The 27,245-nt window shown below is 32.9% G+C and overlaps 1 protein-coding gene and 1 long non-coding RNA gene across 3 annotated transcripts in view; one reads left to right on the plus strand and one right to left on the minus strand.

Annotated features, from left to right (window-relative positions):
* The first annotated feature begins 7,564 nt into the window (after positions 1-7,564).
* LOC130449804 (uncharacterized) overlaps positions 7,565-27,245 on the plus strand; it is a 149,874-nt gene continuing 130,193 nt past the window's right edge. The window contains exon 1 of one of the 2 annotated variants that reach the window (XM_056787823.1): positions 7,565-7,801. The gene's annotated coding sequence lies outside the window, so the exon portion shown is untranslated. The remainder of the gene's footprint in view (positions 7,802-27,245) is intronic. The other variant, XM_056787822.1, reaches the window with a different exon arrangement.
* Positions 12,591-27,245, minus strand: part of LOC130449805 (uncharacterized) — a 62,412-nt gene continuing 47,757 nt past the window's right edge. The window contains exons 2-3 of the long non-coding RNA XR_008910501.1: positions 13,662-13,836; positions 12,591-12,703 (exon numbers count right to left, since the gene is read on the minus strand). This is a non-coding gene — a long non-coding RNA (uncharacterized LOC130449805). The remainder of the gene's footprint in view (positions 12,704-13,661; positions 13,837-27,245) is intronic.

Here is a 27,245-nt window from a genome sequence, read left to right on the forward strand (position 1 = left end):
AAATTCAACCTGTTTTCACATTTTGACAGTATTTATCTTGAATGAAGCACTTGTATTCCGAAATTTCCACCGGAACCTTCGCCAATGTTAATGATGCCATAAATGGACTCTATACTGATCCTAATTGACATCCTGTGTAGTGGATTCTTCCTTTCTTCTTCTTTTCATTCGGTTTTCTTTGGAAAAAAGGTTGTAGAGAGAGAGAGACTCAAGAGAGACCGTGAACCCCATTTTTTCAATAGAATCGAAAATTTTATGGACACACCGTGTACAAATTTCGTGGAAATAAAGCGTAAAACTTTGTTACCGGTTTTTATAACCTATTCGCAGTTAGTTATGGTCGTTTTCATAGAATTAACTTTGTTTACATATTATCGAGAATTATCGGGAATTAATTTTTGTTTAAATAGCGAGGGATCAAGTAAATAATCTGTTTGTGTGTTTGAATAAATTAATATGATAAGTTTAGAGTGTTTAGTAATAAGTCTTAGTGTATGGTGTAGTGAGTAGTAAATAGTTTAGTGTATTTATTGTAAGTGCATAAATATATTTTGATGAAGACTTGAATAAAAGACGAAACGTCAATTTTATTTGAAAAATTATGAAAAAAACTAATTTCAAAACAGAATAGAACTAAAATTAAAAACTTTTAGAAGAATAAACATTTCAAAAGGTCTACGAAATGGGAAACTAAAGAAATTTATATTGACTAAGTAACTAAGAAAGATTGTGACTTAATTTTTCTCACCGTATAAAAAATTTGATGAAAAAATATTACAGCACGTTTTGAAACATGAAATGAAGACTTTGTTGATAAGAAATCCCATAACACTAATAACCAAACCTTAGAAATTATATTTAACACTTTAACTTTAAGGTTTTTTGACAATAAAATGTAAAATTGGAATTATTTCTTTGGTTTGTTGCAATTCATATCGTCTTTTCCTCTCCCTTTTTATAAGCTAAATATTTTATCATTCCAGAGAGCTTGATTCATTAACTTAAGATCCAAAGCTGATGTTACATTCTCTTGTAAAAACTTATTTTCCAAATCTTGGAAATACTTTAACCACTAGGCAAATACCAATTAATTTTGATCTGAATCAATAAAACTAAACAACCCTCAAACTATTGATAAATCCAGGAAAATAAATGTAAAAATGATGATAGTTGAACAGCTCGTCCGTTTGTAGCAGCTTGGGTTTCTTGCATCTGTATAGCTGTAGATGTGCCCAAATGAAAGAAATTTTCCAAAACATTTAAATACTTCAACCACTAAAGGAATACTATATGATTTTGATCTGATTCAATGAATCTCAACATCTCCAAACTACAAGGTCGTTTCTTTTTTTAACCTACGATAGGTTATAAATCAAAGAAAAGTTCATATAAAACAATAATTTTATTACTAAAAGATTGTTTTCGACATGATCACTGAAGAGATTGAGACATTTGTCTTCAAAGAAAGTTGCCGCCGATATAGCCCAACCGTTCAGAACAGACCAGAACTTCTGGAAATTTCGTAGAGAAAGCAGTAATGGTGAGTCCGCGGTTTTCCTCAACCATTCTGCCAACTCGTTGAGAACCAGGTCATTTGAAACGACAGATTTGCGTAATTGGCCCCCTTCAACATGCACATAATTACGACTATCTTTAAACTTTCGACACAATTCACGCACAACACCATCACTCATGAAGTTTTCCCCATACACATAACTCATTCTCCGTTGGATTTCTGCAGCACTATGGCCTTCAGAATCAACTTCGCTATTCACTCTTTGCGGGAGCATCAATAATTGCGGACATGTTTACGTGGCTCTAGCACAACGCCGACTGACGCCTGAATGTTAACAATAGCCGAAAGTGTAGTGTGAGAGCTTCGCAGTCGCTTACAGCACTTTTTTCTGCCCGCATAGCGTCTTCACAGAGCGATCGGAGGTTGAAGAAAAAGCGGCGCTCTTATTGATAAATTCTTCAACAGATATTCAATTTCCTTCTAATGTGCTAATTCAATCCTCTCAACGAAGTTCTAGAGACATACAGCGTTTAGATATATTAATCTCTGTTCACGGTCCTCAGATATATTGAAGATCTGCAAGAACGTCTTCTTACACACTGCTATTGTTTTTTTTTTTTTGGCTAGAAGTCTCCATAATATTTTGAAAATTTCTCAATTTGAATTTGCAGTTCTTGTTTTTGAGATTGCAGGTGGGAAATTGTGGAAAATTTTTAGCAAAACGTTTGTGAGGAATAGAAACTAATATTCACTATTTGAAATAAAGAAATGTATGTATTTTGATTAATAACCTGGGATACAGCTCTGGCGAGATAGTCACAACACAACGTAAACTGAATTTTACAATTATAGACAGGCAATTAATTAAATATGGTATTTTGTACGATCCTATTTATGATGAATTGAATAATACAATTTAATAAATAAATAATTCTGGATATTTTGACAATCCGTACGTGTACCACCATATGAAACCAATTTCGGCGTTGAAGCCTAAAGCTACATCAATAATTTGTTTAGTGGAATGCTGCCAATAAATCCACTAGGTCTATAACCTCTGCTATACAGAGTTTAAAAGTCAATTACGGCTACGTAACAACGATAATAACACAAATTTCGGAAATGCACACGAATAGTTAATTTCACAATCGCAATAGCACAATGCGTATGGTTGAAACGGTGATGCCGTATGGATCTGAATCATACCGAAAGAAAAGGGTTGCGAAAATTAGGAAAAGTTCCACTAAATCATGAAACCGTAACGAGGGGAATGAAGTGACATTAAGCTGAACTTTCTTGGTGTTTATACAGTGAATTGAGGATGATCATAAATTACTAGTAAACCAATAGAAATTTCTTGTATGGGCTTTATTGTCATACAAATGTGGAAAGCTCCCTACATTGTCTATCAGTGTTTCAGGATATTGCTGACTTTCAGGCATTGCTTTCTCCTTTTTTCTTGAAATCAGTTTTTAAATAAAATATCAAGACGGAAATCGGTGCATTAATGGGAATAATATTTTCGCAACCATAGAACAAACAAACAATAATCAATAGTGACTAACCTAACGGATTCTGTGCTCATAACCTCACAAAATTGAGGAATTAAACCAAGATGTTAAAAGTTGGCGAACTCTTAAATTAATTTTAATTTGAATTTATTTTTAATTATCTGCAATTCGAGTGTTTTTGAACTAATAATTCAATTTATTAATTATTTTTGGCTGCATAGAACAAGCTTTGGTCTTGATTCCACTGTTCGTTTAGATAACATGTAAAAATACATTAAGCGATCAGTTTTCCACTTAAAAATGGATCAGTCTTCAGTTTTAGTAATAATGCAATAATAAATAAAGGTTTTTGTCCGAAGTTATGAAATTTGTGATCATTATATGCAATTTATTTCCAATTTATGCTCAATAATATGTATTATGCCTCAAGAAATGTGAAACATCGACATTATTTTGCATACGAGGATTTGTAAAAACAAATGTTTATAATTAGATCGTTTTTCAAAATATTCTCCATAAAGATCAATTGAGGTACATCCAAAACATTTTGAGCGCATCAACCGCATTTCCAGGTGTAGAAAAACCTTGCAATTTATTTTTGCTCTGCAAATATGAGAATAAATCACTAGGTGTCAAACAAGGACTGTACGGCGTATGACCCATCAATTCGATGTTATAACCGTTCAAAAATTGATGTGTGAGAGCTCTCATTGCCTTGGTGGAGAATAATTAGTCTTCTGCGATTGGTTTCCTTCATTGTCTCGAACACTTCTGGCAAAAAAATTCTGGTGCTAGCATGAAACAAGAAGCAATTCTAGGAAAATTAATACACAAATGATAAAATTAAAGCAGAAAAATTAGGATTTTAGACAATGATGAGAATTTCTAGTATGAGTGCTAATTCATCTTCTTCAGGTGCAATCTTCATTTAATTGAGTTTGGCGACACTTTTGGCATACTTATTTCACTCCTGAGTGGTGCGAATTGAAGATGATGTGTTCAGGGGCACACCCACTGCTAAATTTTCCAAAAATCGATTTTCTTTTTATATTTCGATAGGTTATACCTTCAAAAAAACATAATAAAATTTTAAATCGATATCTTAAATAGGTTTTGAGTTACAGCCATTTAAAAGAGTAGCCGCTCGGCAGTTAGATATTTGCATTGGCTACGGGACATACCTAAGCTATTGTTTGGAGTCTGCCGTCTCTTTCTACTATCCATTTATAACAGTGAAAACGATCATTTCATCTTTGAACCCGTTTTTCTCGAAACAGCATTTTTCGAATTTGCTGGAGACAAATGATCCGATGGCTATAAAATTTTTTTTGCATCTTCTCTATATAGTTCTCTATACGATGACCCTCCAGTTTTTTGATCAGATCAAAAATCGAATTTTGGCAGGCCAAAAACGACCAAAACTTTGGGTAAAATTTAACTTTTTTCTCAACATGCCGCAATTTTATCAATTTTTGATTTTTTTGTTCGCCCGAGGGTCATCGTACAGACAATATGATTTAGTTTAACGAGAATTTTTTTTTTGTTACGTTTTATTAACGGAGAAGGCTGCAATCACTCCAGCAGTGGAGGACTGCTTGTCTTTACGTTACCCTTGAATATTATTCCTGACTAAGAGTCTACGTAGGTCCGAAACGACAATAGCCCTGTTTGTTAGGAATTTATAGGGCATGCTGGATATATCCCAAGCGATTATACGCTTAACAGTTGGTAGTGCAATTACAAATGATAGACATATTACTGGTCCAGTTCAGATTTTTTCATTTCAAGCAATGAAAGAAGAAACATTCTCTCGAAGTTTGAGACGTTATAATTAATTAATTTATATGTTAAAACTTTGTTTCAAAGGCTTATAAATATGAATACATTTGAGTGACAATCAGATTTTTACCTTTTAACTTTATATTCAGATTAGTCAAATGTTTATTCATAACTACCAAAAAGGCACAATCAATCCACCAGTCATTGTCATAATCAATTGATTTGGATAGGGTCACGTAATGCAAAATGTCCTTGAAATTACTTATAAACATCCGTACACTTGAGAGTATTCAAAACATCATGAAGTCTAAAAGCTCTAAAATCATAATTCTTCTTTCTGTGACACATTGCGATCGCGGGCCTTATTGTTACGCCCTAGGGCCGTATCTTTGACATAGTGCCCTACAGTATCTAACATCGCTTTCATTTGCGTAGTCGTTTTTCCTCACTTTTTATAAATATCTTTACGATTCATTCATACAATTGTTAAACAAATCCAAAATGGTCGGAATTGCAGTAAAAATGTCTCAACGCATGCGCAAATATTTATTATAGCTTAAATCTCTAAGTTGAGGTCGTAAACCTTTCAAACAAGTCTCGTACATGAATGGGATTAATAACATATCCAGTGAATATATGAAAACCTAAATATATTTTCTGTTTTTGTTTTGACGTTTATGTAATATGAATTCAAATCATTTTGCGGGAATTGCTGACGGGGCTTTCAACACAGATTTATTCCGATTCTAATACGGCTTTGTTTTGCCATTGTTGATACACGAATTTTTCCAATTGGAAAACTTTATCTCCTGAATTTTGTCGCATATGTTTTTTGTTTAATTGTTTGTGTGACGTTCATATTGTGAAAATGTTCATTATATTGAATATGAGGGTTTACATAACAAAATGGATTTAACCTAATGTACATAACGAATAATCGTATATCAAAATGTAATTTGATTTAGGTTCATTATGGATTTTTCGATAAAACTACGCTAATATCTAGTACGCTTTTCGAAACCTAGGTATATATCTTCAGAGATCCAAATGATGAATAATGGAAATAAAATTTGAATTTGACACACTAAGCTGCAAGGATTGCAGTTAACTGAAACTCAATTATTAGAAGATTTAATAGACATATCAGATGCATCTGAAGATAGCTAAAGTGAACCGTTTTCAAGCGATGGTTCCAGCGGTGATAAAATTATTGATTGAAAAAAGAAAGATACTACAAAATAGCGCCATAGATGAAAGTCAAAAAGCCGAAGAGTATTAGAAAAAAAAAATAGCACAAAGCGCAAATATTTCTGAGAATGAGTAGGTGGGCGTGGAAGAAGAGCCGAAAATATTTTCTTCCGCTTCAAAGGAGTCTACTAATGTAATCTTTATGTATTATGTGCTATTTCACCTCAATGTTTCGAATATTGTCAAATTATTGTCTAGGATCACGACACTCCCAATACTTTATGAGTTGACAATTGACAATGGATTATAAACATAATGTTTATGTAGTCAAGGATATCTGGCATATGATACCGGATCAGTATTAAAAAAAACTATTGGGTGGCTATTTAGGCAAAACAAGTTAACAATTCCTATACTTTTACTTTTTGAAAATACCAGAATAGTTGGTTGAAACGATTTTAAAACGTAAAACATTGTTGCAACTAAATAAAAGAACAATAGGGATGTTGATAATAATTGCTCATATGTCTGCAAAATATAGTGTCGTCCAGATGATTTTCTAGTTTTCTAGTCCAAGGAAACGCGTGTGTTTTGACATGTTGTTGCCATTGGCATATTCAACGGTAGTTTCCAATTATGAAACGGTAACCCAAGAGATTCTCTTAGATTTCCGGGAAAAAGTTTTAGTTAATCTTCTAACAGCAAAGCCGGTAAAAGATTTTCAGCCACATCATCATTCGACTGGGAGGTCTAGAAAAAAAAATATTGAAACATTCAAATATCATTATCTGAATATTGTTCTGGGCTATGCGTTTGTCTTGTTAAACGAAATGATATCCCAATTCTAATTTTTCAGCGTATTCATCATCATCAAACTGACCCATGAAGTATTTTTTCTTCTTCACTGATGCATACAATGATAAAAAACTGGCGCTCGATGGAGTGTGACACCTGAGCTTTGGCGTTCCAAACCCAAGGACATTGAAAATTGTTAGAAAAAATTTCATAACATATTTGGAAAGCTTGTTGCTTGAAAGCCTATAGGCAACAAACTTGAGAGAACTTTTTAGCATTTATCAATCTGTATAATGTTGTACTGATTGGTTTTCTTCAATCAGATGACTTCAACTCAATTGATTTCATTGGATTTCTAACGGAGCAGAAAAATTGCTCTGTTATTTTTCTAGGGAATTCCATTCTCCTCATACCCTTTTTCTAACCAGTGAATTTGAAACTTTATTTGTGAAACCGTATATCGGGTTATTAACTTGATAACAAAAAATTTACAAAAACTGGGATCTATCCTTTTGTTCTATAATACCTAATTATACTGGACTAACAAAAGAAATTCAAGTTTGTTGCATCCACTGTTTATGTTATCTTAAAATATAAACTTCTGAACATATGAAAAGTTTTTGTTTACATTTCGTTTCGTTATAATAGTACTCGGATTATCTTGAAAGCCTGTTAGATAACTTTATCTAAAAGCATATATGATGTTTTGATTAACCTTAAGTAAATCCCAGTATCTCTGATAGTATCAAATGGGGAAACGAAATAATTAACTCTAAAATAATCGAGATCAACATGAAACTTACACGCATACCGTTTCCGCGTTGCGCATGTGTTTACCTGCATTTTTCCTCAACTTCGTGAAGTATCCACAACTCCGAAGTTCTGCAGTTTACCGCTTGTTTTGGTCCTGTCAAGGCACGCTCGGGGGTTGGAAGATTTCCGCGCGTTTTCACGATTCCAACATTCAAATAGTTTCAATTATAGTGTTCTAATTTCAAAATTCGAATATTTTGTAAGTACAATATTTCATTGCCATACTATAAGACTTTTTTGATGAAAAATTATAATTTTAAAGAAATGTGAAGGTGGCGAAAAAAATAAAAAATCCACCTTCATGTAATGAGTTTGACTTTGAAAAAATGATTAATTAAATCGAAATAAAAACTTCGTTTATAATAATTAATATCAAATTCAAAGAATATTAATAAATTATACTGACACAATTTTTTATAAATCAAATGAATGAAGTTGATAATGCAATCAGTGAATATTGGTGAAAGAAAATTATATACTGTAATATTTTACATCAAAATATAAACTTTGAATATCCACAAAACGCTTCTATCTTTAGATTCCATTTATCTCACTAAGGATTTGAAGAAAATCCGTACGAATTTTTTTATTTTAACTCATTTATTTGGTAACACTCGTTTTATATAACTGAATCAGCACATATTCGGCTCGGTTTCTCAATTTTTGTTTTTAATAAATCCAAAATCCTAATAAATTTTGGAATACTTAATATGGTTTTTTCGAAATTTCTCAGAATTTTTTTTGCTATTTCTTCATGTATTGTTGCTTATCACATTCAGAATTTGAGTTTTGTTTAAAGTTTCAACAAAGACGCCTGAGCTGAGGCATTCTGCAAAAGCTTTCACAACGTCCCTTGCATAATGAGCAGTTGTCGTATCTGGTCAAACACAAAATTTTCTCCACAATTCTTTTTCTTCATGAACTGAATTAATTTAGATCTAACACATTCTTGTCCATATATTTTGGTGGTTACAGAATTCCCACAAGGTTAAATGTATGCTGAAAAACAACCACGAGGAGATATAAATACATTCGAGCTGAACGTTTTTTGTCTTCTGAATTCACTCCCTCGCCTTTCTGACAATAATACATCTTATTATTCACAGTTTCACTCCTGTCAATAGTGAAATATGACTTGTCATCGATAATTATTTCCAAATATTTGTTCGACGAAAATTCATCACTAAGACTTCTAAGATTTGATTTTGGTTCCATTGGTTGCTTGTCAGAATATTTGTGTGCCGATTTTTTCGATTTTTGAACTGCAGTCTGTCCTTTTAGAATGCTGTTTACAAATTTCTTATCGATTTTGAATAATACTCTACCCAATTTCCGTAAACTGCCTCTTTGTTTTCAGTAAGCCACTCCAAATAAAGTTTTTCTTTTCTTTTTTTTTAGCTTTTGAGTGATCCCGACTTTCTTTCAATCGAAATACTTAACCTTCCATTAGGCGCGCGGTTTCTTGTGACGCGGTTAATCGCTATGTATCTCTCAGATACATGCATGTAAATAATGTATTATTCAATATGAATTTATTACTTTACGCCTTAATAAGCTTCTTTAATATTCTACTAGCAATATTCACTTACCTGGCTACCTATAATACTTGCAGGCAATTTTGAAAAAGTGGAAATTAATTTTGACAAGTGTAATTATTCAATTGTATGGATGTTAATAGAAGCAAATAATGGTAGAAGATAAGAATAAATTGCAAACACGTGAACAAAAATGTTTAATGCTTATAATATTTGTCTTCCAAAAATTAATCAAGTATCTGGTTTACAACAAAGTATCTAAACAACTTTCGCAAATAATCTTTGAATGTTTTTTCAAACACAGTACAATCTCGCATTTTTGACAACGATAAGAACTGAATGATGTTTTCTTATTCTGCTGCTGATAGCATGGCCGACAACTTTGTCGTTTTGGTGCCCTCGACGTTTCTGGTTCAGGTTCTTGAAGCTTATATTTTAAATCAAGGTTCATGGGTTCCATGGGAAGATTTTCAAATTGGGCTCTGATCCGAAGTTGCTCGTCTACCAAATTAGTGCTAATTTTTTCAAGTACTCTACTCTTGAAGTAAATTCATTTTGGGTAGCCAAAAAAATGGTCCTGGAATTCAAACCCGCTATGTTCATAAGATGATGAAAAATCACCATTGGCCATCTTCTGGTTGATCTGCCAACATTATAGGATGCACATAGTTTGTCGACAACATCTTCACCGGATTTTGCATCATTGTAAAATGAAATTATTTCCGTTTTTTTTGAAGTGGCATTGGAAACTTTTGTAGATGAAACGTGCATGCTTGAAAGTGATACTACAGTCTTTCATGTTTCGGAACGTATGAAACGAGAGTGTCATCTCTTGTGTAGCTAAAACAATCGCAATCCTTCAGTGATACAAAATCCGGGGGAATTTCCCTTTTATTTTTTCGTAGTGTGCCTACATATGATATCCTATTTTTCTCCAGTTCTTTTACTAGCTTCAAACTAGTAAACAAATTTTCCGCAGTAACATTCGACGGGATCCAATTATGGGTTTACAAAGCCGCATTACTACCGAATCCGCTGAATTGGACTGTTGGACAGGTCCTTCAGGTTGTAGTCCACAATATATCTCCATATTGGTGCTGTAATATAATTTGGCATCACTAAGACAAAATATTTTTATGCCATACTTGTTTGGTTTTGATGGAATATATTGCCTAAATGAACATCTACCTTGAAAACCTGGCAACATTTCATCGATCTTCACATTTTGGCCTAGATGATAATGTTTTTGGCAATTTTCAATGAAAATAGTAAAAAGCTCTCTCACGAGGGCCAATTCATCCACTTGACGCCGCGTTGCTCTGGTTTCTCAGTCAAATGTTAGACTCCTTATCAAAAACCTAAAGCGTTTTTCAGACATTGTCATCCATACACCCAGCAAATATAATTGCCCTATAAATCCTCTAATTTAGCTTTGTGTGTAAGTCTGCAATTTCTTTCCCTAGCAAATCTCTGACATACATTATCTATGTGTTGATTAGTATATTTTACTAATAAATCGAAAATGGAATGAAAAATAAATTCCAACATTCGAGCTCCGTTTTGGCGTTTTTTGCATCATTTCCAACCACACCTGCTGATGTCATTAGAATATTATGGGGACGCATTTTTGAAATTTTAGGAGGTGTTTTGTTCCATTGTGTACCATCTTTACCTAATTTTTTTCAAATTAGCAAAAAAAATTATTTGAACATTAGTGTACTTACCAACAAAATAATTATCAACCTTTTCCGTAGCTTCATCTTCCTCTTCGTTGTCAGTAATTCCATGTTCGGTGTCTGAATCAATGGATCTTGTTTCGACCCGATCCTCTGAATCTGATTCATCAGATTCATCGGAAGCATCGTCGGCGACATCGGCACTAAATTCATTATTTTCCTCAAACATTAGTCGTTGGAGTTCTTCGACATCTTCCGGTTTCGAAAAATCAAACACTTTTTTTGCACTAATTGTTGAAAAAACAATTTTATAATCGATTTTCTGAACACAAAACCGTACCGTCGATGGTCGCTGTGTATCGAGCAGGTACATGACCGCCGCCATTTGGGTTTTATCGCCATAACAATGGAACAAAAGGATGTTTGCTAATTTTGCTCTAGGAAATGATTGGAGACACATTGACTTAAGAATATGCTGCATACTGCATGTATCTCCTGGATACACAAGCGACTAACGGAAGGTTTAAAACTAATAAAACTCATTAATTTTTAGTTACCACACCCTTATTCAATTTAAAAACCTAGATTTTCGTCAGATATCGAATGATAATGAAGAGAAGGTGATATTGCATACAAATTTTAACCCCTCAGTTTCTGTGGATATTATTACTTCAATGCTAATTTATTGACAGCAGTGTTATTTTCCACATAGTTACTTAATAATGAACAATGAGGCAATAAGCTGCTTTGACTTACAATTACACACACTTTCCTACATATTTATAATCATAATGATGTACTGTTTACATTTATTTTCTAATAGATAGATAATTTTTATGATAACATAACAAAAATCGAGTCGATTTATCAAAAACAAACCTATAAAAAGATTTAACAAGTAAAAAGGAAATTACGTCCAACTTTGATGAACTGAGTGACGGGTTTATAGATTTGCCGCTTATTGTAGCTATTCATCTTTCACTGACTCTTATGACACTGAATTTCGATACCTACTTTACAATGATTCAAATTACATTCTAATATAATTCAGTTTTCATAATTTTAGAAATAAGGTTTTGTGTACTTTCGAAGTGAGGTAAACTATTCCACACTTATATAATAAAATGAATCAAGCTTATAAACTTATTTATTATTATATTCACACTTTCTTCGTGATGAAATCTTGCTTCAAAATACAAAAAAAACCATTTAGAAAAAACCGAAAATTCATTCAGATTCACAAATAACTGTGAGATATGTATAAAGATAGATATTCGAGAGAAAAGCAAAATATTTATTGTTCAAACTGGAATATCAATGTTATAGAAATGTATTTAACCACAACAATGTTAATATTCTAAATGGATTAAGTACTACTGATGTTAAACCGATTCAAATGAACGTCAAACGAGTGTTTATTTACCCACTTTCAACAAAACAGTCTACCACTACACACACGCAATTAAACCCGTAGTTTTGTTATCTAACAATTCATCAAAAATCGATGGTTTTATTTGTTTTCATTTATTTTTATTTTCGACCGTGTCATGTTCCCTTTATTAGAACAAATATTGAAATTTAATTTGAATACTATTTAGATGAAGTTATACTGAAAAGAAATGGGAAAGAAATATTTTTGTTAAGAACAGCACTTAATTCAAATTGCACTAAAGTCAGCATAGTCAACATAGTGCAAGACAACGTGCAAAAAATTACATGCAAAGTAAAAATATTTCTTAAATTAATACTGGATGTCGTTTGACAAGTATTTTAAAACTGCATGATGGCTGCCACTAACAAAACTTCCATAAGTAAATTCAACAAATCGTCGGCTGTGAGTGTAAACCTGCTAGCTCCACTTTTGGTCCATAATGACATTTTTTATACCATCTGCAAGAAAAAACAAATCACATGAACGTGTAAAACCAGGTAAACCCACTCTATTTGTTAAATTGGCAAAAAATGTGGTGCGTTAAATAGCCAAATCTATATAATTCAAATTTCGCGGCTAACTCCATGATTGACGCCATATTTTGTATTGTGTCTTCGGCGATATAACGTATCCATGCAGTTTTCGATGGAATAAACCTACTGATTTAAGATTTTAAAGTTTGAATCTATTATCTAAAATTACAAGATCAACGACTAAGAGTTTGAAAAACTATGTTTCTTCATACTCTTAGAATTGGGAGATGGACGGTCTTAAAATGGAAAAATCAAGCGCAATCAACTACATCAAAACCTTTTGTGAAAGGGTGTGAAGAGTTACTGAATTTTTGGCTAATTACCCGTCATGGAGTCACATCACTGCCGAGCAAAAACTGAAAAAAAATACCTTTTACCAGAATGGACATCAAAAAAAGGTGTTTATGACTTTTACGTAAGAAGGTGGTGTGAACAACAAAATGTGAAGCCTCTTCCTCTCAGTATCTTCGAAGAGGCATTTGATAACAAAAGCTTAGGATTATTCATCCTATATAAAGTAGAAAAATTACCTGTAGTAGATTAAATAGCGTATTAAACTAAAAAAGAAGGAGCGAGAGCAGAAAAGGATAAAGAAGAAGAAAAGATTGTTTTTACAGTAGACCTACAGGCTTAATTGATGTCTCCTAAATCCAAAATAAGCAGCTTGTATTACCGAACAAAGCTCCAAACACATAACCTGACAAATTTCAATTTCAAAAATAAAAACAGTGTCTGTTATTTATGGAATGAAAGTGGTGGAGACTTAAATTCCAAAGAATTTGCTTCTAGTATTTGGATGGATTTAATAGAGAAAAATGTTGTACTCCAGAATGAATCTGTTGAACCGATGAAAGTAATTTTTTACAGTGATGGGTGTACTTACCAGAACAGGAATTCAGTCTTGGTTAACGCTTTACCTACTACAGCTAGGAATTGAAATATCGTGATAGAGGTCGAGCATACGCAAATGGAGGCGGACTCTATTCATTCGACCATAGAAAGGGGCTTAAAAAACAAAGATATTCATATACCAACAGAGTATATATCCATCTGTAGATCTGCAAGGAAGAAACCGCGTCAATACGAATTAAAATATATAAGCTAACAATTCTTCTTATTCTCAAGTTTAATGGGATTAAATTCCATAAAAGCATTCACCCTAGTCGATCTAAAGAAGATGCTAATGTGAAAGAGGTCTTCGGTACACTCCAAATGGTCATATTAATTACAAACTTAGATTCCCAGATGGGTGGCAAATATTACCACAAAGAAAATCATTATTGGTGACTCACGTACTATTTTCTGCTCTACAAAATTTATACAGTAGCAGTTCCAAGACTTACATTACTTAAAAAATCCCTACCTCTTACTAGGTATACTTCGTACTAGGGTATAAAGTGTTGATAATAAATAATTTTATTGGTATTAGGAAAAAAAAAGAAAAATAGTGATTTTTAACCTACTTTAACTATTATTTTATGAAAAGAGGATTTAAGATGTTTATTATTCCATTTTTTGTTTTATGTCAAATATTTTTTACTAAAATACTGATTAGTTCAATAAATAATCAGTAAAATATGTTACTGTGATTATAAGAAATATATAGACTGATTAACGAACTAATTAAAGTTGTTTTAGTCACCCTAGAAATTATTAGAAAAACCTGCTAGGTCCGGAAAATAGAACGATTGCTCCGAAAAAAACCTGCTAAGACATAAAAACACTTATAAACAATGTAAAAATTACCGGTTTAAACCAATTTAAAAATAACAGAGCTAAAGGCCGCTTGACATGATGCAATAAAACGTACAATGCAATGTAAGATGCAATATTTCTTGATCAAAAGCATGCGCAGATGTTGCAACATTATCGATTTAATGTCATTCCATTGCGTGCAAGCTGCAATTCTAGGGAGAAATCTTGTTACTTTTGGCTCAACAGATCAGCTGACTATCGTAAAACTTTGCTTTAGTTTCATTGTTAAGCTAGGCGCAAAATATTAAATAAAATTTGAGGTTATGATTATGATTAATACTCTTCTCAGTTCATCACACTCCAAAAGCAGAAGTTACAATTATTATAGTCATGCATTCTTGTTTATTTTTCTTAGTTTTTTATTTCCATTTTTATACCACACACAAATATTAAATAAAATACAATATTCATCCATGAAATATATTGACTTTGCAATAAATTGCGTGCAATTCCTTGCACGTTGTCTTGCATCATGTCAAGCGGCCTTAAGACAGGAATAACAACCGAGAGAGCTAGAGGCAGAGTTTGGATATGAAATTGCGGCTCTTCAATACCATATGCAAATATTATTGATTTTATAAAAATAAAATTGATAATCGTTCTAGACGTATCAAGGATTGGGCATCGATTCTATTTTTCAGCTACTTTCCCTCGCTTTTTTCGCCTTTTCCTCTGTAATACACGTCAAGAATTACACGTGCATCTAAAGAACTGCCTCGGAAGATAAGCAACTTCCTTCTGCTGATTTACTATCGATGAGCTATGCGACATAAAAGACACGGTACAAGCTGCGGTTTTTGTCAGATATATGTTTTTCCAATGTCCAATGTCCAATGGAATCAATTTAAATCGTTTCAATAGCAGCTGATGGAGCTAGAAGTATTGAAGGAAAACAACAATTATTTAGAGCAAAGTAAACCACAAAAAAATAATAGATAATATGATCAATTGAGAGACAAAGCAGAGCTTGAGAATCAAACCATATGTACAGTATAATATATTTAAAAGTCACATTATCAAGATGCATGGGACAAACAACTGAATATTTGAAAAGTAGATTAGAAACTCATCAAGATGATTAAAAAAATGAAAACATCAATAAAATATGGAATACTAAAATAAATCTATTAACGTTTTTATATTTGATGGGCATTACCAAAGAAGCTACTTCAAAGTTTGCGACTCCCCAAGTCAAGACTACTGCGCATCTCTGGGCTACAATAATCAGTATTTTTTGTAATTAAACTTTGTTTCTCAAAATATATGGTTGAGGAAAAATTGATTTTTATTAATGTAACAAATGGATTCTTTTAAACCCATTTTAACTACAAGGTGAAAAAAACCAATAATCGTATTAGGCATTCATAATAAAGACTATAATTATGATTTATTAATAGCATTTATAATTCAAGAGACCATTATATATAATCGATTCATATTATTGAATAATGGAAATAGGTGTCCCGATAACTCTCGATAAAGAAATTGAAAATCTGGGAATAGGTGTTATAGGGAGAGGGTTCAATAAAAAAATTAATATACTCAATGAATAATATAACGGAAATTTGTTTTGAAAATTCATGTTTCAATGAAAATTTACATAAAATGTAGTGTGATTTTTGTCACAATTCGTTGTAGCAAGAGGGGATACTAGGATTGACCCAAGTGGATCAGATTGATATAAGAAAAGGTTCATTCGAATGGGATCCAACTACGAAGGTTACTACTGAAGTTATGAGATAGACAAATTAATAAAAATATTTATTTATTGTTACATATTTTTCATTAGGATCCATAAATTTTTACATACGTTTGAACCAAACATATGATTTGAACGCATCAATGGCATCTTCAGGCATAGAAAAACGTTGTCCTCTCAATTTACGAAGGTTGCTAATAAAGTTTTGAGATAGACACGTAAGAACAAATATTTATAATTGGACTGTTTTTCAAAATATTCGACATTGGGATCAATACCTTTTGCATGCGTTTGAATCAATTTCATATCTTTCATTTCGATTGAGGTATCTGTGATTTGAACGCACCAACCGCTTCTTCAAGTGTAGAAAAACGCTGAACTCGCAATTTATTTCTTATCTGCGGGAATAAGAAGAAATCATTGTGTGCCAAACAAGGACTATACGGCGGATGATCCATCTATTCGATGTTTTGACTGTTCAGAAACGGTTTTGTTTGAACTGATGTGCGAGAGCTAGTTTTGTTGGGATGGAGAATGATTCGTTTTCTGCGATTTCGGGCACTTCTAGCGAATAATATTGTATTATTTAGAATTATACGTTGCTCTGATGGATCGGTGTTGATATGTCCAGTTATTACTTTAAAATAGGCGACCATTTTCTTCGAAGTGAAGACTTTTGTTGGATTTGGCTCGCCTTGAAAGAACCATACAGTTGATTGGTGTTCAGCTTTGAGTTTATAGACATAAATTCATTCATAGATTCGTTGCTTGTCGCAAGTGAATTTTTTTAGCATTTCTTTGCACAGAATCGATGTTTTCTAGCACAACAGCCGATTTTGGATGACGTTCACGAAATTCATCCTGTAGCGAAGTACGATCACGATTGAATTCGAGAAACCAGCGATACATGGTTAGGTCGAAGCTAGTTACTCGGTATATTGCTGTTTAAAACATGTCGAAAATCAAAAAAAATCATCGTACGAGAATGTTTGACTAGAATAAATGTTTCAAATTCATTTTTATCAATGTGTTTGTTTAGGAATATGTTTTGTTTGATATTATGATTAGGTTGAAGTGGCAAGAATAATCAATTGAAATGTGATTGTTGTTAGTTAAAAAAATGGTGTTTGTATTCAAGTTCTAAAACGACCAGACTAGTTTCTCTCGAGTTGTTTAATAAATCTAACGAATATATGTAAATTTGATTGATTTTTTCTGTGTGATATCTGTTGTTCAAGCTAGATTGGTTACTTTTCATATAGAAGAATTCAAAAATCAATCTTCCGTTTTATTTATTTTTTATATATAAACTTTTGGTTTCTGTAAAGTTCTTATTGTGACCCATACAAATTACATGTTCTAAAAGGGCATAATCACGTTTAAAGGTTATGCAATCTCTTTGGTTTGGCCTATGTCACAGTTCATACAAGAAAAACTGTAAATTCAATTTTTCTGTCGTGAAAGTTTTTCTTTTTGTTTTATTTCTGAGTGAATATTTTTGAGTATTTTCTGAATTTTTTGTGATCATTGGACCAGGTGTGGTATAGAACCATACCTTAATAAAGAAGTTATTTCAGTGCTTTCACAGTTGCTTTGTATGTAATTGATAATCTTGTTTACACTATTTCTGTATAGCTATTTTCTATAAGAGTTTGATAAACGATATTTAGATTTTTGTTTTTTAGAATTGAATGATTCAATATGTTGATTCTGTTTTTTGGTGCTAGGACAATATTTATTTTCATTTTCATAGGTTGAAAGGAGTGGTAATCATAATCAAAATTCCTCGTGAAAACAAGTGTCACAATCAAATATGTCGTTCTCGCCAACTCCACACCAATGCACACTGTAATAACATAAAACTCTCAAAAATTAATGCGCAATACCGTTCCGGTAACGTTCTCTTCGTAGCGCTTGGGAATTAAAATTTCATTGGTCATTTTCGTGTACTTTATATTCGGATACCAGCTCACAATTACCTATGACAAATAATTACGAATTTTAACCCGTGTCAGCGGCAATAATTCGAAAACTTGTTGTAGGCTTATGAATACTTATAAAAGATAGATAAGGTCCGCAGAGGTGTGATATAATTACGGTAATAAACCAACTTACCTGAATAAAACGAACAACAATGGATGCTTTCGAATTTCACAATGATAATATCGATGCTACTCTATGTAGAAACGGTGTTTCATAAAAAGGAAATGTCATATGAGTTCTTGTAAACGCGTCCACCAAATATTTGTATGTCTAGAGTTAGTGTAAGTAGAATTGTACTATTAGGAGAGAGGGAAAGAACATAGGTTTACCAATCTCTTTCTCTTTTTACTCGCCATTAGAAAGCTGCACAGAATGACACTCGTTCACTAATAGACATAACCTTAAAAGTGCATGTTCGTAAACAAATTTGAACGGCGATCAACGATTTCGAATTATTCAAAATATATTATTACTGTATGAAATGTGTGGAGAAATACATATATTATATATAAAGCGACATTCGACACGGCCTCAATTTGAACATAAATATCTACATTTATTTAACCATAACATATTTTTTAATAAACGAAATAGATCCAGATGAATTTTCTAAACATATATGAATTAATCAGGGTTTATATGATCAACTTTTGAATTTAACAAAACATTCAATGAGTAAACCTGAATATCGATTAGATCAGGAAGTTAATCATCAATTTCAAATGGAAAAATGATTCCCTATATTCTTCCAAATTTATATTCATACAAATTCCATCAGCCTTCCACTTAGAAAAGTTATTTTTTCTACGACCGTGCGTTTTAACCCACTTTCCTGCACGCATTTTAGTTTTGAAAGTGTCACTTTCCCGCACTAGTGGTATACCTGATGATTAAAGTGAGTACCATTTTTGCACTGGATCCGAGCTTGTAAATATCACTGTCGACGACATTCAAGATAAAGGCAATCTAATTGTTGTGAAAATTTCTGATTCCAAAAATCATTCGTCAAGATCATTTGTTTTATCTGAAGAAATAAATGATGGAACCTATTTGAAAGTACGCAGATTTACGACCACCTACCATTCCAAACCGCCGATTTTTTATTCATTATAAGAATGGAAAATGCTCAGTTCAATGTGTTGGCGTAAACACTTTTGGTAAGATGCCAGCAGAGATTGCCGCATATTTACGCCTACCTAATCCGGAACGTTATACAGGACACAGTTTCAGACGTTCTTCGGCAACGTTCCTAGCAGACTCCGGCGAAGGAATAACCAACCTAAAGCGCCTGGGTGGCTGGAAGTCTACTACTGTCGCTGAGGGCTATTTGGAGGACTCCGAGAATCAGAAGAAAAAAATATCAAATAAAATTCTCTGTACTATAAATGACTTAAAACCGTTGCCGTCACCGTCATCGTCATCTTTATGCGACCTGCAACCGATGCCATCCTCACCAACGTCATCTATCTTCCAGTTGAAACCAAATAACTCCACTGGGCCGGCAATTCTTTTTACTAGTCTACAGAATGCAACAAATTGTGTTTTCAATATTAATATTTATAATAATTAGTAGTTTTTAGTTATATTTTTGTAGTTTTGTATAAATTTTGTATATTATTATGTTTGTGGAATAAAATAATTTTTGAAAAATGGGTTGGTATACTTTTTTGTATATACGGTCGTAGAAAAAATAATGTTCCTAACTAATGCGTAAAGTGTCTTACCCGCACTTGACCGCTTGCCCGACCTCCGCTCCGCGTCGTTCGGGACAACTGCAGTCGCATGCGGGAAAGTATCACTTTCCGCACTTGTTAGGAAAATAACTATTTCAGTATCTGCAACTACAAACTACACTAGAAAAGTGAGGTTATGTTTTTGACGTTCAACGACGATCAGCGCGTAAGAAAGTAAAAAGTTGGTTAACTTTGACTTCATGAGCGCGTACAAGTGCGATCATTGCGCGTTATCACGGTTCCTCTACAAGTCGAACCATCTTTGATATTAATGAACGTATAGATCTTAATATTAAGATGTCTGTTCTGAGTAAACAGCATCATTGTCTTTACAAAGAACCTTATATATAATATTACTTCTTATATTAGTGTTTTAGATTTAGTTCTTTCTCTTGAATGTGTAATTCACGAAAATAGTGAGGCTGAAAAATTTATGGCGACCATTTTTTGACATAGTCATGGAATTGTTTCTATCGATTTTCTTCACAAAACTAAAACAATAACAGGAAGTTATTCAACATCATAGCTTAATGAGGTGAAAGGAGAAATTGCATTATAGCCACCGTATTGTGAGAAAATTAAAGCATCAGAAAACGCACTTTCCATGATCGCCATGACTGAAATTCACCCACCGTATTAACCAGATCTGGTTCCCAACGATTTTTCACTGTTCTCTAACCTCAAAATTTCACTTGTATAACAGATATTATCGAAATATCTACTAATGAATGTCTTGATTTTTTAGATGCATTCAATGATATTTTCAAAACCAAATCAGCAATTTTTGAGAAGCTAAAGACACGTATAAGGATTGACGGTAGATTTCAGTCTCGATATTGTCTAATGGGTATATTATAAGCATACGATTCATTAAAATAATCGAGTTTTATGAAAAAGTCGCGTCTATAATACAACTTATCAAATTTTGTGTCGTCCTAAAGCTTTTGCTTCTCCTATATATTCAAATGTACACTATACAATTTACGAGTTTCATCATCATGTCTTGAACAAAAGTAAAACAAAAATATTGTATTAATTTCGTGGCGCATCTCAAAGGTCACATTTGATTTATGGATGAATGAATATCGATTAATGTATATTATACATTGAAGTAATTTGGCGAATTAACATTATCATCATTAAATCATATGGACTTGAACACTATTGAATTACTTTGATCTTTAATGAACACAAAAATTATTCAGAGAGTGGCGATGGATTATATAACAGATACTGACAATGATTATAATGATGATATCTGATAATATCTTATATTTAAGTTACTGGCAATGAACTCTACTAAATTTGGCAACGTTTTCGAAATTGTAGTCCACCGGGTGTCGGATTCGTAGTAATAACGTTCATAGTAATCAAACTTGTTCTTGACAAGTGGTTATTAAGTTTAGGAGGAATTTGAATTATACAATTGAATTATATTTATTGACAACATCAAAATAAATGCGTTCTAACATCAATTCTTAGGATTTTCAATAAGTAGCGTCAAACGTTTGTCAAACGTACGAACCAGTAATATTATTCATTGCTTGAAACGAATAATTACATTGGAATCTTATCATTGAACATAAAGTCAAAGCGTTGTCTCTTCACACTTTTTTTTTCTATATTATTTTTGTCTTAAATAATAGACTTATGAACACAAATTATATTGATTGACGTAATTCCAGTAATTTCAAACTTTTAAAATTGAACAGGTGTTTTTCTATTAGATTAGTTCTCACAGTTGCATGCAGAAAATTCTAGTTCGTTTTCTTCCATGTATAATTTCCTTTTCTTCTCCATTCTATTTGAGTCATTCTGATGAGCGACTTGCCGTGAAATTAGCCCTCGTTCCTCATTATATCCAACATGTTTTTCCAATCCTTTCCAAGTTTTCCAGCTAATCGTATTATAAAATAAAAATTGACTGACATTTGTTCTAAAAATATGGCGTATACAAATTTTTTCTTCTAAATTATTAAAACTATCTCATACTTAATTTATTCGTCCCGTTCATTATGACTTTTTATTATAAACTAACTTTAGCAGCTAAAAAGCACGAATTTATATCCCAAAGAAATTCTCGAATAATTCTAGAGCCCAAATAAACAAACAAATGAACAAATTAATAAAAAAGCCTCCCAGAAATTGGTCAAAAATAGCAATATAAGCAAATCGCCACATTGATATGAACAAAAACAATATCAAAGACGCCGAATTCGGAGAACCAGCGTACTCGCCAAATTTAAAACTTTCATTATAACTGGGCAGGACCGGCTTCTTGGTCCGTGACGTGGACGAATTCGTAACTGTAACTTTCCAATTCATATAATATTTTTGGTGAATTTGTTGATAAATATATAAGGCCTACTTATGAATATCTTATGGACTCACTTACATATTAAATCTTTTGAAACCTCAATTATCGGTATACTCCAGCTTCAACACTTTCCTCAAGTTCTGCAAACGTCTTATAATTCAACAATGAACGATTTAGAAGCCTCCTTGTTTTGTCACTTTTGTAAAGAACCAAATGAAACCACGGAATACCTCCTTGGTTATAGGGAGGCAATCCATAAACAAAGACTTCAGCACTAACATTCAAGCTTCTCGAAGCCAGAAGAATGAGATGCTGCCTGACTGGTTAACAGTAGATCAAAATGTTAGCGAGGTGAATTCAAAACCTCATGCCCCACATGGATCGTTGATGTGGACTATCTGTTTACTTGTTCTCATTTTCATCGTTATTCTTATCTTGTACCGTGAATATCAGTAATAATAATTAGAAAAAGGTTTTATTAGTTTTGATTGGAGTAGTTAATCAGATTACATTCCGAATGAATTCGGAATACCTTCTCACAACGTTTCAAATGCGGATGCTTTGTTTCAATAACGTTTAGTTTGACACTCTGATTATTTATGGCACATTTAAGCTTTCTTTTAAATTTGGTATAATCTATAGTTAATTGTTTGCGTTGATCTTTACATTCTGGCTCATAATCCTGGTCTGTTATTTCTGATGTGGGTACCATCTACAATCCCTATAACGCCAGGAAATTTATGTCTGTAAAATTCTTCTATTTTTCGTTTTTCCAGTTCTGTTGGCCTTCTTGTTGTTTTCAGTGATGATTTATTTAGAAAATGTCACTATTCTAAGCGATTAATCAATCATTGCTTATAAATAATCAGTCAACAGCTTCTAAAAATTTGGTTCACGAATAGAAAATAACAGAAATCTTTTCGGAATCACTCTCCTGATAATGTTATTATCTAGAATGTTGCAATCTATCAAATAACTGTTGGTCAATTGGAAGCTCAGCTCACTCTATAATGTCACTAAAACATAATGTTCATGGTTGTCACCGACGCTCAGTTTCTTCCAAATATATGTATCATCGACTTCAAGATTCATGAAAATTAGTGTGATGTTATATATGCAAGAACTTGCTGAAGACGGCAGGGGAAGGAATAAAAGCAAATCGATCATTTCAAACTACTGCTAATACGCTACTAGCACAGTTAGTTTATGATTGATATGCCGTAGATATATACCCATGCTCCAACAAGATGGCTAATTACATTAACAGATAAACATAGGGAAACTTACTTTCTGGATGTGCCTCGTATATATATATATATATATATATATATATATATATAAAAGTTAATCTGATGTGAAGCATATGAAAAGAGTGGAATTTGATGGTTGTTTATTGATAGAAGTTCTAAAATGATTTATATGATCATCTATGTGGCGCAGTCAGTAGGATATTAGCTCAGAATCAGTAGTTTTGGAAGGTTCTAGGAAAATAATCAAAGTTTTTTCAATCTATGAACTTTCTATGTTAGACTAATAACTCATAGACCGTAAATGGTATAAAGGAGGTTTTCAATATCAATGTCATTTGAATCGGTAAACAGAAGATTTCTAGAGACAATCTTGTCGACATGAAATCTAATGTTTTCCAAGAGTACGTGTAGCGAATGATATACTCCATCCCTTTAGGGTGAACTATTATCTCATGTAAATGCACGAAAAACTCCTCACTTTTTCTAATATAAACTTTTGTCCTACATTGTCACAACCTTGAATGGAATTACTGCTGTCTCAAGAACAGTTATAAGTATATTTTGATTTATTTAAGTCATATGAGCAAAAAATGGATCATATGATATTTGTTTTATGGGATTTCACTGGAAAATGTCACTCCGTGTTACATATATTCTCAGCCTATTTGGATAACGTCGTTATCCACTCTACAGTAGTTGAAAGGATATCAAACGTGATAAATTCGTAATTTGAGTTTTCAGATCTGTTTTCCCAGCGAACTAATCGATTGGAATATATCGCTTCTGGTAAAAAAATTCAAAATACCATTTACAGTTAACTAAAAAATATCAATGTAATTTATCGTAACAAAAGCACGATCACAGAGGTCAATAAAATTGATTTCACCAAGATGAAATTTGTAATTAATATTAATGCTTTTTTCAATTTTTCTATCGCAAATTATCAAATTCTCTAGAAAAAAATTTTGGTCTATAGGGCGCTGTATTATTAGAATAAACCAGTGCCCTTCATGGCTCCATCTCTATATAAATTATCAAGAGGTATGAAATTTTACGATCTTGGTGGTATTTTTAAATAAAAAATCGTTGATTATGGTTACATTGGTGAAGAAATGAAGTCTAACTACACTAAGAGTTGTAATATTGTGTGTAAAGTCTGTTGTGGATTGGCTACACTGAATAAGCAGCGGTTTTGATTACCAACAAATCTATCAAGCAATAAATGAGCTCTATAATCAACCAAATATAATCTTCAAACAAAACAATATTGGTCTATAGGACTCTGAATTAGTAGAATGAACCAGTGCCCTTACGTGGCTCCACATATACCTAAATTATCAAGAGGTATGTTATTTTACGACCTTGTAGATATTTTCAAATTAAGATTCGTTGATTCTGGTTCCATTGGTGAAGAAATAAGATCTAACTGCACCGAATGTTGTAATGTTGTCTATAGAGTCTGTTGTGGATTGGCTACACTGAATAAGCAGTGGTTTTGATCACTAACAAGCAATAAATGAGCTCTATAGCCAAATATAATCTTCAAAGAAAACAATGTTGAACTATAGGATGCTGAATTACCAGTGACCTCACGTAGCTCCACCTGGAATAATCTATAGGTGCCAAATTTTAGGACCTTGGTAGTAATGACAAATTTGTTTTCAATCCATATCTCACCCAAAGCAAAGTTCCAACTGCACTCAATGTTCTAAAGCTATAAAAGTGCAAACCTGTGAATCAGCTATCAAAGGACGTCCAGAATACTACAACATACAGAAGTTCAAGATCAATACCCACTACTAAGATTTAATGAGGTTTACCCTCTTATGCTTTTTTTTTCATAAAAAAATCAACAACGGCTCAAGAATTTGCAACTTAATTATGAACCTTTTCTTAATTTTCGTGTCAGTGATTATCCATTGACTTGAATGATACGTTGATCAGTTTTTCCATTCGATCTTTCTCATCCTCCTTTTTATTTCGATTTTCTCGTGAGTAACGTCACAGTCGACTCATTTCATTCTATTTACAGTATCCAAAACCGATTGTCTAATAAATTGAAACATCAAGAATAAAACGTTTCCCACTCGTTTCTATTCTCTGTAAGGTTTTATAAAGACAAAATTAGGAAAACTAATAGGTATAATTTGTAAGCGGAAATCTACAGGGAAAAGAAATAACTTCTAATATATATTTTAGCTAAATTTAAACGGGCGAACGCGGTAAGAGAAATGGGGATTAAAAATGGTATATTTTTTTGTATTTTCGGTAGGATTGGAGAAAAATGGATACACGTTTACCACCTCTTTGTCACAGATGTACGTAAAAAGGAAACAAACAAACGAGTCCTTAAAATTTATGTTGGGTATAAAAATTTCGGAATAATTCCATAAATTAAAGCTAACCGCGGTTGTATAATAAAATTATAATTGGAAAAGTGCATTCAATTTTTTTAAGAGCACAACAATTAAATTCAATTGAGATTTTTTTTTTACAGAGTGGAAAAGAATAACTTATGAGGGCATTTCCAGTCTCGATTAATTTTTTTCAATAGTTGATAAAACATCAATGGAATTTGACATGACAAAACTAAGTACCGAAGATTTATGGAACTTAGGGGATGTGCTACGAACGCGTCTAAATTCGAATAAGTTACTAAATAGTATAAGGGTTGTAGAAAAAGTAGGGTTTCAATTGAGCTATGGCGTCAAGGGAAAGTGCTTGGCTGGTAGCAGCGCCGAGCGCCTCAAATCAAAAGCCCGTCTCTCAGCAATTCGCTACGTCGCTGATTAGTCGCTTGACAGCTGTCAGAAATAAAGTGCAAGCACAAAATGGTAAACTTTCACATTCGAGTAATTTGAATGGTGCTTGCCGTGTGGAGATGCTTGTGGATATTGATCTTGAAATTTTGTAGATTGTAGTGTTCAGGAAAGACGTGGTTTGGTCTAAGCTGTTCAAGTTTCTGGTCTACTCTGGACTGCCTATAAGTGAAACTGTTCGTTTTGTATTGAGTCAAGCATCTTCAAGGTAAACTTGGGACCCAAGCTCCAAATGTGCGACGATATTCAAAATATTGACAAATCTGGGTTAATATTAGAAGCTTCTTGGTCTTAAATCGGACTCCATGTTTTTGTGTAGCTAACTTGACCTAACCTAATCATCTTCAACAACCAACAAGCGAATTTTATGTCCAGACAGGATCAAACCCTGAACTGCAGTACCAGCCTTCTTTGTAAAACATCTAAGAATCTTTGCTTCCATACTACTCCAGAATATTTTCAAGACGGGTATTAATGGTGATTATCTATTGCTGTCTACGAATTTGGGTAGTAGGCTAGTTTATTGGCGCGGTACATTTGAAAAAAAAAAAAGGAAAGTGACACTATGTATCTTTGGGGAACACCAGCGTTGACCTCAAGCCTTTCTGAGGTGTGTTTATCTGTAGCGACGGATGGATCGGTTTTTGAGAAAGCTTATAAGACAATCGATCAGCGAGGATGACAAATCGTACAATCCTAATTTATTAAGACGTCAAACTCTGTCAAAAGCCAATACGATTGCTTTAGATTCCCCATATTTTTCTACAGCTTCAGTCCGTTGGTGACATAGGCCAGGAGGTCTCCGGTTAATCTATTATTACGAAAGCCGTATTGATAGCCGCTGATGATGTTGGAAGACTCAAGATTGGCTCCATGACCTTGGCAATGGATTGGACTAAAGCAATCGAACG

Source organism: Diorhabda sublineata, chromosome 10, assembly GCF_026230105.1.
Source record: "Diorhabda sublineata isolate icDioSubl1.1 chromosome 10, icDioSubl1.1, whole genome shotgun sequence".
Lineage (NCBI taxonomy): Eukaryota > Metazoa > Arthropoda > Insecta > Coleoptera > Chrysomelidae > Diorhabda > Diorhabda sublineata.